At 44.6% G+C, this 14,870-nt stretch overlaps 2 pseudogenes; both read right to left on the reverse strand.

Annotated features, from left to right (window-relative positions):
* On the reverse strand, positions 1-9,540 carry LOC123169735 (wall-associated receptor kinase 5-like; annotated as a pseudogene).
* LOC123169734 (wall-associated receptor kinase 3-like) overlaps positions 2,807-14,870 on the reverse strand; it is a 27,376-nt pseudogene continuing 15,312 nt past the window's right edge.

Here is a 14,870-nt window from a genome sequence, read left to right on the forward strand (position 1 = left end):
TTAACGTTCACATGAAATGTACAAAATCATCCGAATCAAGGAAATGTCGCTACCAAATTGTTTCCAGAAAGATTTACAATTGAACAAGAACTAGGTTTCCTCCTCAGCAAAATCATCCGAAGACGTCCTTTGACTTGACATGTATTACAAGGAACCATGCAGTAGAGTTGTTCTTCAGGCCAAAACAGATCATCATCGAGGATACCTCTCCGACAACAAGATTCGCTCTTCCACGGTGTACTCCCCACTTGGCTCCTCGGTGTCCCCTTCAGTTGCCGTGTCGTCGATAGAGAATTGGCCATCATCATCATACCTCCTAGATTTTGCATCACGCGCAGCTTGCTTCCTCTTGATCCGCAGGTTTTCGAGCGTCATCTCGACTTCTCTCATCGCCGGCCGGTCTTCTCCGTTCAACCTCACGCACTTTGCTGCCAGCGCAGCTACCTCCTGGACCTCTCCGTCTTCCTCTTCCATGACCTGAGGATCCAGCAAGTCAGCCAGCACGCTTCCCGTAACCAGCGAGGCAAAATGCAGAACAAGACTATCGCCATCCACAGAATCATAGGCGAGTGGCCTCTTCCTGGTAAGCAGTTCTACGAGAAGCACGCCAAAGCTGAAGACATCGCTCTTGTCTGTTAGACGGCCAGTGTAATAGTACATGGGATCCAAGTAGCCAATGGTTCCTTGAACCGCAGTAGTCACCCCCGTTTGATCAATAGGAATAAACTTTGAAGCCCCAAAGTCTGATACCTTGGCTGTTAAGCTTTCGTCAAGAAGTATGTTGGCGGACTTAATATCTCTGTGATACACTGGTATTGAAGCAGCTGAATGTAGATAGGCCAGAGCTGTAGAGATCTCAAGTGCAATCCTCAACCGGTCGTTCCATGAGAGTGATACCGATCCTTCTACGTGCAGATGATGCTCAAGAGTTCCATTTGAAATGAACTCATAAACCAACAATGGGACTTCTGCCTCGAGACAACATCCAATAAGCTTTACGACATTCCTATGGTTGATTTGGGAAAGAATTGCAACCTCATTAATAAAGTCATCGATTTCTCTCTGTACGATAATCTTTGATTTCTTGATGGCTACAACTTGTAGATCCAGAATGCCTTTATACACAATGCCATGTCCTCCACCGCCAACCTCACGAGTTTTGTCAAAATTGTTTGTGGCCTTCTCTAGCTCTGCTAGGGTGATGATCATTCGTTCACCCATATCAGCTCTTTGTGATACTAACTGCTGAAATAGCAACCCATGATTTTGCTTGAAAAACTTGTCTTTTCTTTTTTTGGCCTTCTGTTGCTTGATCTTACGTGTCACAAAGGGAGCACCAAAAGCCAGAAGCACAAGAATTGACCCACCACTGGCTACTAGGCCTATGCTTAAACCTGCATTATTTGGAGAAATGGAATCAGATATTGCATCCGTACCCCATATCTTACTAAAAGGAAACAGTGTGCACTAAATTTATGTTTTTTTATGAAATCCTGCGTCACAAGATTTAGAACCAAAGATTAATTTCTACCACCAACTAAAGGTTTGCAGTATGCAATTAGATTTAGTAAATTAAGCTGAGTAACATTGTTCTAAGCAAATTACCTACTTTAGCTATCTTTATATGTTTGGGACCATAGAGCTTTATCAATTTTTAGCTAACCTTGCTCTTGTCACTATGATGCTATATTATATTCAAGAATGCACACATGCCTTTGCTAACCAGGCTAGTTTTATTTATAGAAAAGCAACTTATCAAACTCTACTAAAATATCTGCCTAAAGTGCTAGACTGAAAATGCAGTGATAAGTTATCATTAAACTTCCCTCCCTGCAGTACAAGGCTGTAATGTCAAAGTGATCACTGGAGACCATAAATCTGAACTTATGAAGATGATCAGAATCAGATTTTTTGGAACAAGAGGGTACTTTTTATGCATGCAAGTAACAAAAATATAAGAGCAGAAGATATTCAGCAAGGAACATAATGGGTTATGTAAGCATTCTCATGTATAATATCAGCTTTCAGATCTCATCAATAAGTTGATGCAGGCAAGTAAAAATGGTACAGATTTCAGATTACTGAGTGTCATCAAATAATTGAAGGATTACTACATAATTTAACTCACATATTGAGTTGTGATCAGATGAATACATATTTTAAGTAATTACTGATGTGTAGTTTTGTTACCTTGAGAGGATTTCTTGTTCTTGATGCACCCCCCTTTCATGAAGGGATTCCCGCAGGTCTCATCAGGGCATTGGCAGCGAAACGCTCCAGGCATATTTATGCAGGTTCCGTAGCATGAGTGGAGTTCCCAGTGCGCACACTCATCAATGTCTAATCAAACAACAAAGAAGCACCATAAACAAAACTGATAAACTAGCCACATATGTGGCCCATGAAATTATACCTAATTATAGGCACTAAGCTGTCCTCAGATCAACCTAATTTGCATAAGAACTGTGTAATAAAACCAGGTGAATTCAACTTGTATACCTTGGCATCCATCCACAACATAAGGGTTGCCTTGATAGCCAGCAGAGCAGCGACAGCGGTACCCTTTGTAAGCAAAGCTCGTATAGTTCTGACAGGAGCTGCTGCTGCTACGGCACCCAGATGTAGGCGTGCCAAGAAGCTCCTTGCCACATGTTGAGTTGCTGATCACCCAGTCCAGCAAGACTGGAAGAGTGTTTACAGTTTCGAATATCAGGCGCGTGACATTATAGGAGCCTTCCTCGGCTATGTAGACTGAAGAGTCTGCATCGAATTCAGAAACATTGCCAGGGGGCTGGACCTGGATGCTGTAAGAGGTGTAGCCTTTGGGGATGGCAGCACTGCAGCAGCCAATGCCGGAGCAATCCTTGCTCAAGGGGAACTGAAAAGGCTGGCCCTTTCCTGGGGCCGGTGGGCAGTAAGTGGCACAGGCGTTGACGGTGCTGTTGTCCTCCGCGAGGAGGAGGACCTGGACGTTGCTGCAAGACAGCACCAGGTGTTAGGTTGATCTCTCCACCAATGGGCCCAACGGCTCATTGGGCCCTTGACCCATGCCCTGATCGGGGGCGTCCAGCCCAAGCAAGGCTGGTGGGCCCCTGTCACGCAGTACTATAAAGAGGAGGTGGGGACCAGGGGCACGGGGTACGAGGTTTGTCACCGCCACTGTTCCCCACTCCTAACCCTATCCGATCCAGAGGGAGGCACTGAAGCGATGGGAAGCTCCACCGCCGCCACTCACGCACTCTCTGCTACCACCTGCCACCGTCACCATGGCCGGTATCAGGACCTCCTCGAATCAAAGTGAAGGTATCTCCTACTACTCCTCCCATCTACCCTTAATGATCTAGCCTAGACGATCCCACAGAATCTATCAATGGTATCAGATGTCAACTAGGCTTGTTTTCGGGTAGAGAACAGAAAAGAAAACCCCTCCCCTCACCAGATCGGATCGAATCCGAACCACACAAAAAGAAAAATCTTGAATCACTCCTCAGAGTTGTGCGCCGCCGCTGTGCCGCGCCGTTCCTCTCGATCCCGGCGCGCATCGCCTAGCGAGGCACCGGGAAGAAGAACAGAGACCCCAAAGGGGGACAGGGCACCGCAACCGGGCCGCTTGACGGCGGCGCGCGCTCCTTCGGGAGCACGCGCACACCGGCAAGAGGGCCGGGAGGGGCGCTGCCGCTCCGGTCGCCATCGCGCAGCCAGGGAGCTGCGGAGGTCGCATCTCTGCTGCGTCTCTCTCTCTCACAGTAAACAGAACAAGGAGATGGCGGCGAGAGAGAGAGAGAGAGTGGAAAGAAAAGGGGGAAGGGAAAAGGAGGTGCGCGCGGCTGTGGTGGCTCTCGCCGCCGTCGCCGGCGGCCGGGGCGGTAGGCCGGGGCGCAGCTCCCCTGTCTCGCCGTCACTGGCGACAGAAGAGAGAGAGAGAGAAACAGAAAGGAGGCGCTAGGTCTCGGACGGGAGCTCTCTCTCGGTTTTGTTCGTCCTAAACGAGCGGGAGACCGTCCGATGAGAAAGGACGGCTGGGATTAAAACCCTAGTTCAGCCCTGGGCCACTGGGCCGAAAGCGCTGGTGGAAGCTGGGCCATTGCACCAGGCCGCAACCGCCAGCACCAGCTTCCACCAGCGAGCCGTGGAGCTCGCCCGCAGGCCGTGGGCGGCGAGCCGTGCGCGCGCTGGGCCGAGGCCGGCCGGCTGGGCTGCTGTTTTTTCTGTTTTGTTTTTGCTTTTCCTGTCCAGTTTTGGGCTAATTGCAGTACAGTTTTCTTTCTATTCACAATTATTCAAAGAATTTTTTTTGTTTAGAAAATAGAAAAGTAAACATAAAATGTTTCTGAGAATGAAATTTTTCAGAAAAGGAAATGTTCATGAATTTTATAAAGAAAATAATAAAGTCCATGAATTTTTTTTTGTCAAAGAAAAGTTTCTGTAAAGAATTAAAAGTTCATGAGTTTTTATTCATGTTTTTCCGCTGCCTAAATAATTAATAGTGCTCTTTTACAAAGAAAGTAAAAGTTTTATCCTCCAATTAAATTTGAACCAACAAGAAATTTAATTGGAAGAACGGTTTTTGATAGAAGTTTTTTCACTTGTGGGTGAAATCAGATTCAGATAGCTTCAGTAGAAAGATATTTGATTTAAGTTTAATTATAGTATTGTTATTTTCTGACCAACGTTGAAGATGACAATATTATAATTCAATGAGTCTTATAGTTAAAAGTTCAAATCTCTGCCCAATTTTCAGAGAATTTGATAAAGATTGAGAAATGTATATTGCTAGTTTTCCGCTGCAATATGATAATGATGATTATTTTCTTAGCAAAGTTACTTAATAGAAATTTTATCATCACATTATTTATGAGTTATGCGTTTTTTCCATTTCTGCCCAACGGTGATGTGCAATTAATGTAAAGAGGTGATGTTTTATTCTAATTCTTCCACAACGATGATTTAGAATATAAAAGAAAGTTTCAAAAGTTTAATGTGCATATTTTTTTAACCAGACCAACGTAGGGTTATTTTTATGCTCATTATTGTTGATTATTGGCTAAGTTTTCTCAGACTAAAAGTTTTCCATGCCTTCATTCGTGAAAGCGAATGGCTGGGTACTTGTGACCCGAAAGATGACCAAGAAAGGTCATAACGTGAGGGAATATGTTCTCTCTAAAGAATGGCTTCAAAAGAGAAAGAATTCTTGGATATTGATCCAAGAAAAGAAAAGAGATAGATCATTGAGAGTCTTGGTTGACGAATGTCTTTCATGTACTCTCTATGAAGAAGATTTTTCAGTCAACATGATTTGAGATGAAACAAACAACATGCGTGTTTAATTTGACCAACGTCGGATCAAGCATGTGTGTCAAAGAGCATTCGGATTTATTTTTGAATTTGATTATTGAATATGCGGTCAAAAGAGCCAATTCTGTCATTTATGTCCCTTATAGGGAATTACCCGCATAGCGGGAAAAGATGATTATGATAAAACCGGCATGGCGGGAAAAGTCTGGAAAAATACCTGCGTAACTGGGTAAAGTTGACATAGTATTATGTCAAAAATCCTGTATGGCGGGAGAAATTTTGGCAAAGGACTTATCCTGTATGACAGGAGAAAGATATGATGACTCATGTGCTTTTAATATGTCCCACTCTGGGAGAAAAGTATGGAGTAGCTATTATGCTTTCCTAGTATCGAATGTACATCGGTCATTAAGCACTCAATAAATCCAAAGAGAATAAAAGTTACAGACGAACCTAAAGATAAAAATGATATGTAAGTGCGACTTGCAAAAGTACTAATTATAAAGAACTCTGTTGAGTTTCTGAAATGGAATGAGGAAAAAATACTCCCATACCAGTTAACAGATAACTTCATTACGTATGAAGTAATCAGTTAAATGAAGTAGATAATCAAAGTTTCCTCAATTCACAAGAGTTATGAATGGTTTTTCGAAATTGTGGCAAAAAAGTTCTTGCCACATTTCAAGGGGGAGAAAGAAATATGAGATAATCTAAGAATGATGAAACTCCCCTATACTTTAGATAATGTGATGCACATTATGCATCTAAGGTGATCCATGAATGAAGAATGTGATCGTCTGGGGGAGTACGGCGGTCATAATAATACCCCTAAAGAAAAGAAATACATGTATTCCATTTTGAAAGCATACTAAGGAATGCTAAGACGGTGCTTAAAGTGCCATAAATAAGAAAGTTTTAACAGAATAAACCCAAATAATAAAGTTTAAAGATACGCCATTTTTAGTGAAGATGGAGTAATCTGGGGGAGCATGTTGTATGACCTATACAACACCTGTTGTTTTCTGTATAAAGGAGGAATGAGTAAACATGGATCTTGTGATAAAGGTCCCTGTAAAACCTATTGCCTCTTGGAAATGAAAGACTATACAATGAGATTGCCTCTTGGCAATGACAGAGCAATAACAACCCCATATGAAAGAAGTGCCAGTACCTGAGACACACAGATGGTCTCAAGGAATGAGAAAATCATGTACTTCTGATTACTATAAAGTCTATGTTAATGGAGGTAGATCCTACCTCATTTAAAGCGCTCAATCGAGTTTCGAGAAGTGTTTGTTTGTATAAATGATAAGAGACTATGTGAGATGAAATAAAATTGGTGAATCCCGACGATGTTTGGGACTCATAAGTAATTTCCAATGGAGCCAAAACAGTAGGCTCTAAAGGGTCTACAAGGTCAATGTGACTCCAAAGGAAATACGTAAAGGTGTAAAACACGACTTAAATTGAAAGGTTTTTGCGCGTTTACACTGAATAGATTACAATAAGTGTTGGTAGCACATCATGATCTGAGTTACATCAGATGAAAGATATTATGATCTGAGTTACATCAGATGAAAGTAAAGAACACAGGGGATACTGCCTGAAGAAGTCTTTTATGGACTAAAGCAATCAAATGTTGTTTTGGGTTAAAGAAAATGAGAGGACAATTGTATCCATGCAAAGTTATAGAATGGGAAATTCATTTCATAATCCTGTGCATGTGGATGACGTCCTACTTGCTAGTGGTCATGTCAATCTACTGCAGGAGAAGAAAAGAAGTTCTTGTTCTCAAAGTTCAAAAGAATGTTCTCGGTAGAGTCTCTCGTTATAATTATCGAGATTCACCAAGAAAAGAATAAAAGGGGTATTAGTAATGTCGCATGGACATGCTTAGAAAGGTCTCTAAAGTATGCATGCGAGAAAGCCTACACATGTTCTTATAGTCAAGGATAATGGAACTGGAAACTATGGTGTTTCAAAAGTTGATGAGAAAAGATTGAAAACGGATATGGTGCCATATGCTTCAGCTGTTGAAGCTCAATATATTACCATGACATAGTTCACGTATCTGGGTTGTTTTGGCAATGTCCAGTCTATATATAGATCACTGGAATGGACTCAAAGATATCGACCTCATGCTGAAAGAAATAAGTACTCTCAAAAGATTGTGAGTACAAAGACAGGAGTTGTGAAATGTATAGCGAAATCCACAATTGTCGCTAATTTTCACACTTGGAGTTTTGGTGTGGAAAAGCTCCAAAGAATGAAATAATTACCATCAATGCGATGCAAAATATGTTATAGCTTGATATGAGGCTGAGGGACACGCAAAATGGTTAAGTATACCTGTACCCGGTGTTGATAATGGTTGACAACAGCGATAACCATTTTAAGTTTTTCCCTCCTATGACAACGAGTCAAGTGTTGACGCCAAACACACTGACACAGAGTTATGCGTTGTAAAGGAGAAAGTCCGGAATTATGTAGAAATGCTTGAAGTATAAAAGCAACAGACAAGTGTTTGCATATCTGCTTATTAAAGGCTTGCCGCCCAGTGTGTTCGGAGAACACACAGTCGACATGGGTTTTATGGTATAGTCTAAGATTTCCGGACAATAAAAGGGCCCAAGGTTAAAGAATCTGTTTCAAAACAGAGGAGTGTGTTGTAGGTGTTGATTCTATCGGGAATGAACTGTGATGATGAGACATGCTCTACATGCAAATCTGTGATGGAACGAGTACTTTGAAAAGAGTTATTTCAAAGTATAAAGTTAAAAGTATAATGATGAGATCAAAGGGGAGAATGTTAGGTTGATCTCTCCACCAATGGGCCCAACGGCTCATTGGGCCCTTGACCCATGCCCTGATCGGGGGCGTCCAGCCCAAGCAAGGCTGGTGGGCCCCTGTCGCGCAGTGCTATAAAGAGGAGGTGGGGACCGGGGCACGAGGTACGAGGTTCGTCACCGCCACTGTTCCCCACTCCTAACCCTGTCCGATCCAAAGGGAGGCACTGAAGCGATGGGAAGCTCCACCGCCGCCACTCACGCACTCTCTGCTACCACCTGCCACCGTCACCATGGCCGGTATCAGGACCTCCTCGAATCAAAGTGAAGGTATCTACTACTACTCCTCCCATCTACCCTTAATGATCTAGCCTAGACGATCCCACATAATCTATCACCAGGAACTTGTTCTTCTCCGGCGAGACGAAGAACGGGCCGCCCCTTCTGAGCCCACTCCATGTGTGGTACTTCGCTGTGCTGTTGGCCTTGCCTGGTGCCCCTGCTGCTGGTGACAGCGCAATGCTACTGCTGTTGACGCGCACCGTGCCGCCAGGAATGGAGATCTCGAGCACCTCCACGGTGTCGTCGCCCAGGAACAGCTTGGGCGGCCGGTATGAGTGGTCGCAGGTGAGGTTGATGCCGTCGCGGTAGCAGCCGGCCTCAATCCCGAAGGGGTAGGAGATGCCGATGCCGCCACAGAAGCACAACTCGCCTGCTCACTAACCTCTCCATAGATGCAGCTGCGGCTAGCTCAATCTCCACAAAAAGGTGGTGATGTTCGTGGACTGTTCTTCTCATCCCCATCCTCCAAGCCAATCAAGCACCACTTAACCAATCTACCCTCTGGTACTCTGTCTGCAGTCTACACCTACCGCATGCGCAGTCCGAGGAATTCAAGGCGCGTGCACGACGACTTGATTCGTTTGGGCTACCAACTAGCCAGGCGGCTAGTGCTTTCTTTAAGAAGAAAATGGTCAGCATTGGACATTCTCAATCGGATGGTGGAATATAGGGCGCATGTTACCATACTGTTCACCGGTGACATGCTCATGGCATGTCACTGGATCTCAATCCCAGCCTAACACCCAGGTTGAGTGATTATAATAGCACGTTCCACATGACTTCCACTCAAAGATGGCCCCATGATTACGACACTACTGATGGGAAAGGCTAAATTAGGTGACCAGCTGTTGCAGGATTTGCCCTCGCTCGGTGGTCATAGAACATTTTACTACGTACTGCACTGATTTGGCTAACATTTGGGCTTGGATAGTGGGTAGGTTTGATCTTGTGGACAAGTGGAGCACGAGCAGGAGCTGTGACTTTTTGTTCTTTGCTTGGAAGATGCCATGGAGCTTCCCTGTTCACATGTGTCTCAGCTCCAGATAAAATAAAATAAATCTCTAGAAGTGTGAATGCAAATCGAAGAAAGGGGGTAGGCAAGCAAGTATAGATTAAACGGAACCTTTGCCAATGGGATGAAGACGACGTCGGTGCCGCTGGCCTGCCCTCTCCGCCGACCGGCTCGCCCGGCAGAGCTAGGCGCCGCCGTGTCCACACCAGCCAGGAAGCGGCCGGAGTTTGCCTTCCTGCGGCGGGCGGCGGCCTTGGGATCCATGAGTTCTGGCCAGCATCGCCGCACGCCGCTCCTCCCACCGGTAGTTCTCTCCACCGAGCGCCGATTTGGGGCCGGCGCCGCGCGAGATGTTCGACGAGATGTCCTCACGTGCAGTGCACGTGCGTGTGTGTGATGACGGTACATCCACGATAGCGCCATCCCGTAGCGAAAACGAACGCCAACTTTACGCTTTCACTGACACAAACGGAATAATTAAACCCAAGACAAAGAAAACCTAGATTCAACTGACATACACAAAAACACAGGTCTATTGGACTTCATGCCTCCAAGTAACACTTTTCTCTCGAACCTGCCTCTAATGGACTTCATGATTCAACTGACATATACAGAAAAACTATCAAATTCATGACTTCAGCACAATAACGCAGGAATATTTGAACTTTTTTTCTCAAAGCGTATCATTATGAAGAATATTTGCTCATTGTCATACAAACAGAGCCTTCTCCTTTGTTCAGGCCCAAAAGAGATCATCTGGGGTACCTTGCTGACAGCAAGATTTCCTCTTCCATAGTAGTATATTGTCTGCTCGATGCCTCGGCATCCCCTTCAACAGGCATATCCTTCTTGGCGAGTAAATCTTCAATTGACTTATAATGCGCAGCAATCTGATCACCGTCGTATCTCTTTGATGCTGAATTATATGGGGCAGGATTCTTTCTGGCTCGCAAGTTTTCAAGGGCCATCTCCACTTCCTTCATTGTTGGTCGGCTCTCTCCTTCCAATCTCGTGCACATCGCCGCTAGCATGGCTACTTCTTGGAGCTCTCCATCATCTTCTTCTTCCATGACTTGTGGGTCTACTATGTCAGCAAGATCGCCTTTTTTGAGTGATGAGACGAAATGGGCAACAAGGCTGGCATCGTTATCTGATCTATACACATATGGTTTCTTCCTGGTTAGCAATTCTATAAGGAGAACACCGAAACTGAAAACATCGCTCTTGTCTGTTAGTCGACCTGTGTAATAGTACATGGGGTCTAAATAACCAAGTGTTCCTTGAACAGCTGTCATCACTGCCGTTTGATCAATTGGGATGTACCTTGAGGCTCCAAAGTCCGACACCTTTGCTGTTAAGCTCTCATCCAGAAGTATGTTGGAGGACTTGATATCTCTATGAAATATGGGCATTGAAGTAGCCGAGTGCAGATAGGCTAGAGCTCTAGCAATCTCAAGTGCAATCCTTAAACAATCATCCCATGATAGTGATTTTGGTCCTTCAACATTAAGATGGTGGTATAGGGTTCCATTTGAAATGAACTCATAAACCAACAGAGGCACTTCTGTCTCAAGGCAGCATCCCAGGAGCTTCACCACATTTCTATGGTTGATTTGAGAAAGAATAGCAACCTCATTGATGAATTCATCGATTTCCCTTTGTACTACAATCTTTGATTTCTTGATGGCAACAACATGTAGGTCTAGAATTCCTTTATACACGACACCATGTCCGCCGCCACCAACCTCACGAGACTTGTCAAAATTGTTCGTGGCCTTCTATATCCCCCAAGGTAAACATCATCCTTTCACCAATATCTGCCTTTTGTGATATTAACTGCTGCAATAGCAACCCATGATTTTGGTTGAATAACTTTTCTCTCATTTTCTTCACCTTCCTTAGCTTCACCATACGTGTAACAAATGGAGCGCTAAGTGCCAGAAGCAAAATTGAGACACTGCTGATTACTATGCCTATGATTAAACCTGAAAAGTATGAAAATAACATTACGTAACTTGATGGTACAAACAGCTATACATTTTATCAATTTTCTATTTTCTCTGCAGTGTATGATGAGATTTCATAAGCTCCAAACTTCCAAAAGTTGTAGGGGGTAATCTCAAAATAAATAGCAGAGTGGAAGTGGGTTGCCATTGCCAAATGACTAGTTCATTAGTGAATAGCCATGATAGGTTTCAGTCTTGCCAACTATGAACATCAAGATTGAACATCTTAAAGATAGTTGGGGTGGATGTAAGATTGCAACAGAAACAACAGTAGTGGAATGTAAGAAAAAAAGGGAATATATAACTTTTTCTTCTCACACATATGTCCGCATCTGCCATCTTGACAAAAATGGTTCGAGGTAACATTCCAGCGATGTAGTTAGATAATATATTTGGAGTGGATCATACTTATTAATTGACATGAATTAATCAGTGAACGGTTACCAATCTGTACCAACAGAATGTTACTAGCAATATGATTGTGCATACAAATACAAGATTATACAAAATCATAGTACAGGTAATCAATGCTATATAGCGGTTGTCACCTGCAGAGTAATCCGTGATCTTGATACAGCCCCCTTCTATAGAGGGGTTCCCATATGTCCCATCAGGGCAGCGGCAGTAAAATGTTCCAGGCATATTTTCACAAATTCCATGGCATGACTGGGCTTCCTTATGAACACATTCATCAATATCTAGTGAAATCACAAAACAGAACAAAAGATAAATAAACTATTATGATGGAAAGGAAGTCAAAATAATTACTCACCAGTGGGACTGTATTTGCTATTGTAGAAACTGTTGAAAGGATCGATACGGTCGACTAGAGGGGGGGGTGAATAGGAGACTACAAATTTTACTTTTTCTTGTCAATTTTAAGCCTTAGCGGATAAAAAGGGTTCACTAGATATGCAACTAGGTGAACACAACCTATATGACAAGCAAGCTCTAAGCTAAATATGCTAGGCAACAAACTAATTAGCAAGCCAACAAGCATACAAGGCTAAGTAAAGTGCGGGAAAGGATTAACCACAAGTGAGACGAGGACGCGGATTTTATCCCGAAGTTCACTCTTCCTTGGGGAAGAGCTACTCTCCGTTTGGAGCGGTGCCGGAGCCAAAGCTTGCGGAACGCCACCGAAGGCTCACCGTAATCTCCTTCGAGTCACCCCCAACGGATGAGCCTCGAATCACTCGGGGTTGGTCTTGAAGGCGACCACCACACCTTTACAAACTTCTCCGGAGCACACCACAAGCAAGGAAGCTTCCGGAGGAACCTCTAACCGCCTAGGAGCCCAAGCTCCAAGAGTAACAAGTCATGGTGGATGAATGTTGTGGGGAACGCGATTTGGTTTGGTCAAAGTGTAGATCGGGTCTTGCTCTCCCAATCCCCAAAGTTTCAACAAGATTGGGTGGAGGGATTGAGAGTAGTGAGCAAAATGGGGTGTAGCAATGGAGGAGCTCAACAAGACATTAGGGTTGAGGGATGGAGGAGGAAGAAGGGGGCTTATATAGTGTTCTTGGCCGGGAGGGGGTTTCTGCCCGTTGGACCCCGTGCGCACGGGCCAAGTCAGCCCCGTGCGCACGGGGTGTCCAGTGAGTTTCGAGGTACCCCGTGCGCACGGGGGTCAGAGACCCCGTGCGCACGGGGTGTCCCGAAATATTCTGACTACCCCGTGCACACGGGGTGTCCAGAAGATTTCTGATGAAACATCACAGGACACCACGGCAAAGCACACAATAAGTGGAATATCTGAGGAGGTGTAGGAGGGCTGGTGTATCTGTCTTGGAGGCATTCCCACACGACACTAAATCCACGAAGACCCCTCTTGATAGTGCGGTTTTACCTACGACTCAAATCGAACCAAAACGAAAAACCTTCGAGTCGCCGGTAACCACACCTTTGATCTTTTTGGACTGGGGGGTCGCACACCTCCATCAATGGACACCTTGGAACCAAAGTCCTGAGATAAACTTTAGCAACCAACATTAGTTCCACTAACCACATTGTCATCACACCAAAATATAATCGAAGTGATACTTGCACTTTCAATCTCCCCCTTTTTGGTGCATTGATGACAATATGGTTAGGACATGGCATACAGGATACAACTTAAGTAAACAGCCATGCGACAATAGTTGATCAAAGGAGCTCCCCCTATATATGTGCAAGGAAAAAAATGCTTGATTATGCATCAAGCACACACATATGAGGCTCCCCCTAGATCCACATTGTCAAGGCATGCGATCAACATAATAATACCCAACATGGTGCCTAGATCACATGCAAGTGTGGTGAGCAGAAAACGTGAGACTAACCTATAGAAGCTTGATCATACTCCACAAGATATATCAACATAAGCATAGATAAATTCCATAAAGTAGATAGTCTCTCACATAGACTAGGTAGCTCACGACCACACCGCGAAAGCAAGTAAATAAGAGTAAGCCAAATAAACACAACCAAAACAAACGAGGCCTTGAGATCTCACCCAACTGAAACCAACTGCAAACGCCCCTAATAGAACACTTCTCCCCCTTTGTCATCAAGACAACAAAAAGGGAAAAGGCGATGCTAACGAGACTCTAGACAAGAGGAGGTGCGCTCGAAGCATCATCATCATCATCATCAAAGTGCCATCCCTCCAAGGGAAAAGAACGAGCTGTGACCACACTGTTGTTGTCCTCGGACCCTGGACCAACCTCCTCACCAGCTGCAGCACGCTCAGCCTTCTTCTGACGCCTCACCAGCTTGCCCTTGTTGATCTTCTTGACCTGACGGCGCTGAATGGACTGACACATTTTGAACATGTTGCTCACGGTCTTCAGAAGAGACTTCTTCTCCTCTCTGGTGAAACTGGCATCAGTAGCAACCTGCTTCCCTTCGCTACGCGGAATCCGCACATAGGATGAACATCCCTCAGTGTAGGTAGCACGATCCTCAGGCCTGGGGTTGCGCCCCTTCTTGGGAGGCACATATGGTGGAGGAGCAGCCGGAAGCCAGTTGGCATCACGCTTCGGAAAGGAGGTGCGGTACTTGGCAATGTACCTGGCGGGACAGACAGACTCAATCAAAGCTTGGATGAACGGAGCATAGATGCATGACTTGTTCTCCTGAACACACTGCCTGATCTCAAAGAACATGAAGTCCAGAACATCCACTTTCTTCTTGCCATGAAGGTAGACAAAGATGTCCAACATGGAGCTCCTCAGATTGTGAGAGTCCCCGGTCTTAGGATTAAGCGTGTACCTAAGAATGTGACGCATAGTATCATAGGTTGGCTTCAAATGTTTGATAGAACCGGTGGTGAAGGCCTTGTCTGGCTTGTAAGCAAAAGCAATCTCATCCTTGTCTCTACCTGTCTCACGAGCACGGCCATACTCAGGATGCTCCTCAGCAAAGAACCGATACGGAATGATGTCAGAG

This window comes from Triticum aestivum, chromosome 7D (assembly GCF_018294505.1).
Source record: "Triticum aestivum cultivar Chinese Spring chromosome 7D, IWGSC CS RefSeq v2.1, whole genome shotgun sequence".
NCBI lineage: Eukaryota > Viridiplantae > Streptophyta > Magnoliopsida > Poales > Poaceae > Triticum > Triticum aestivum.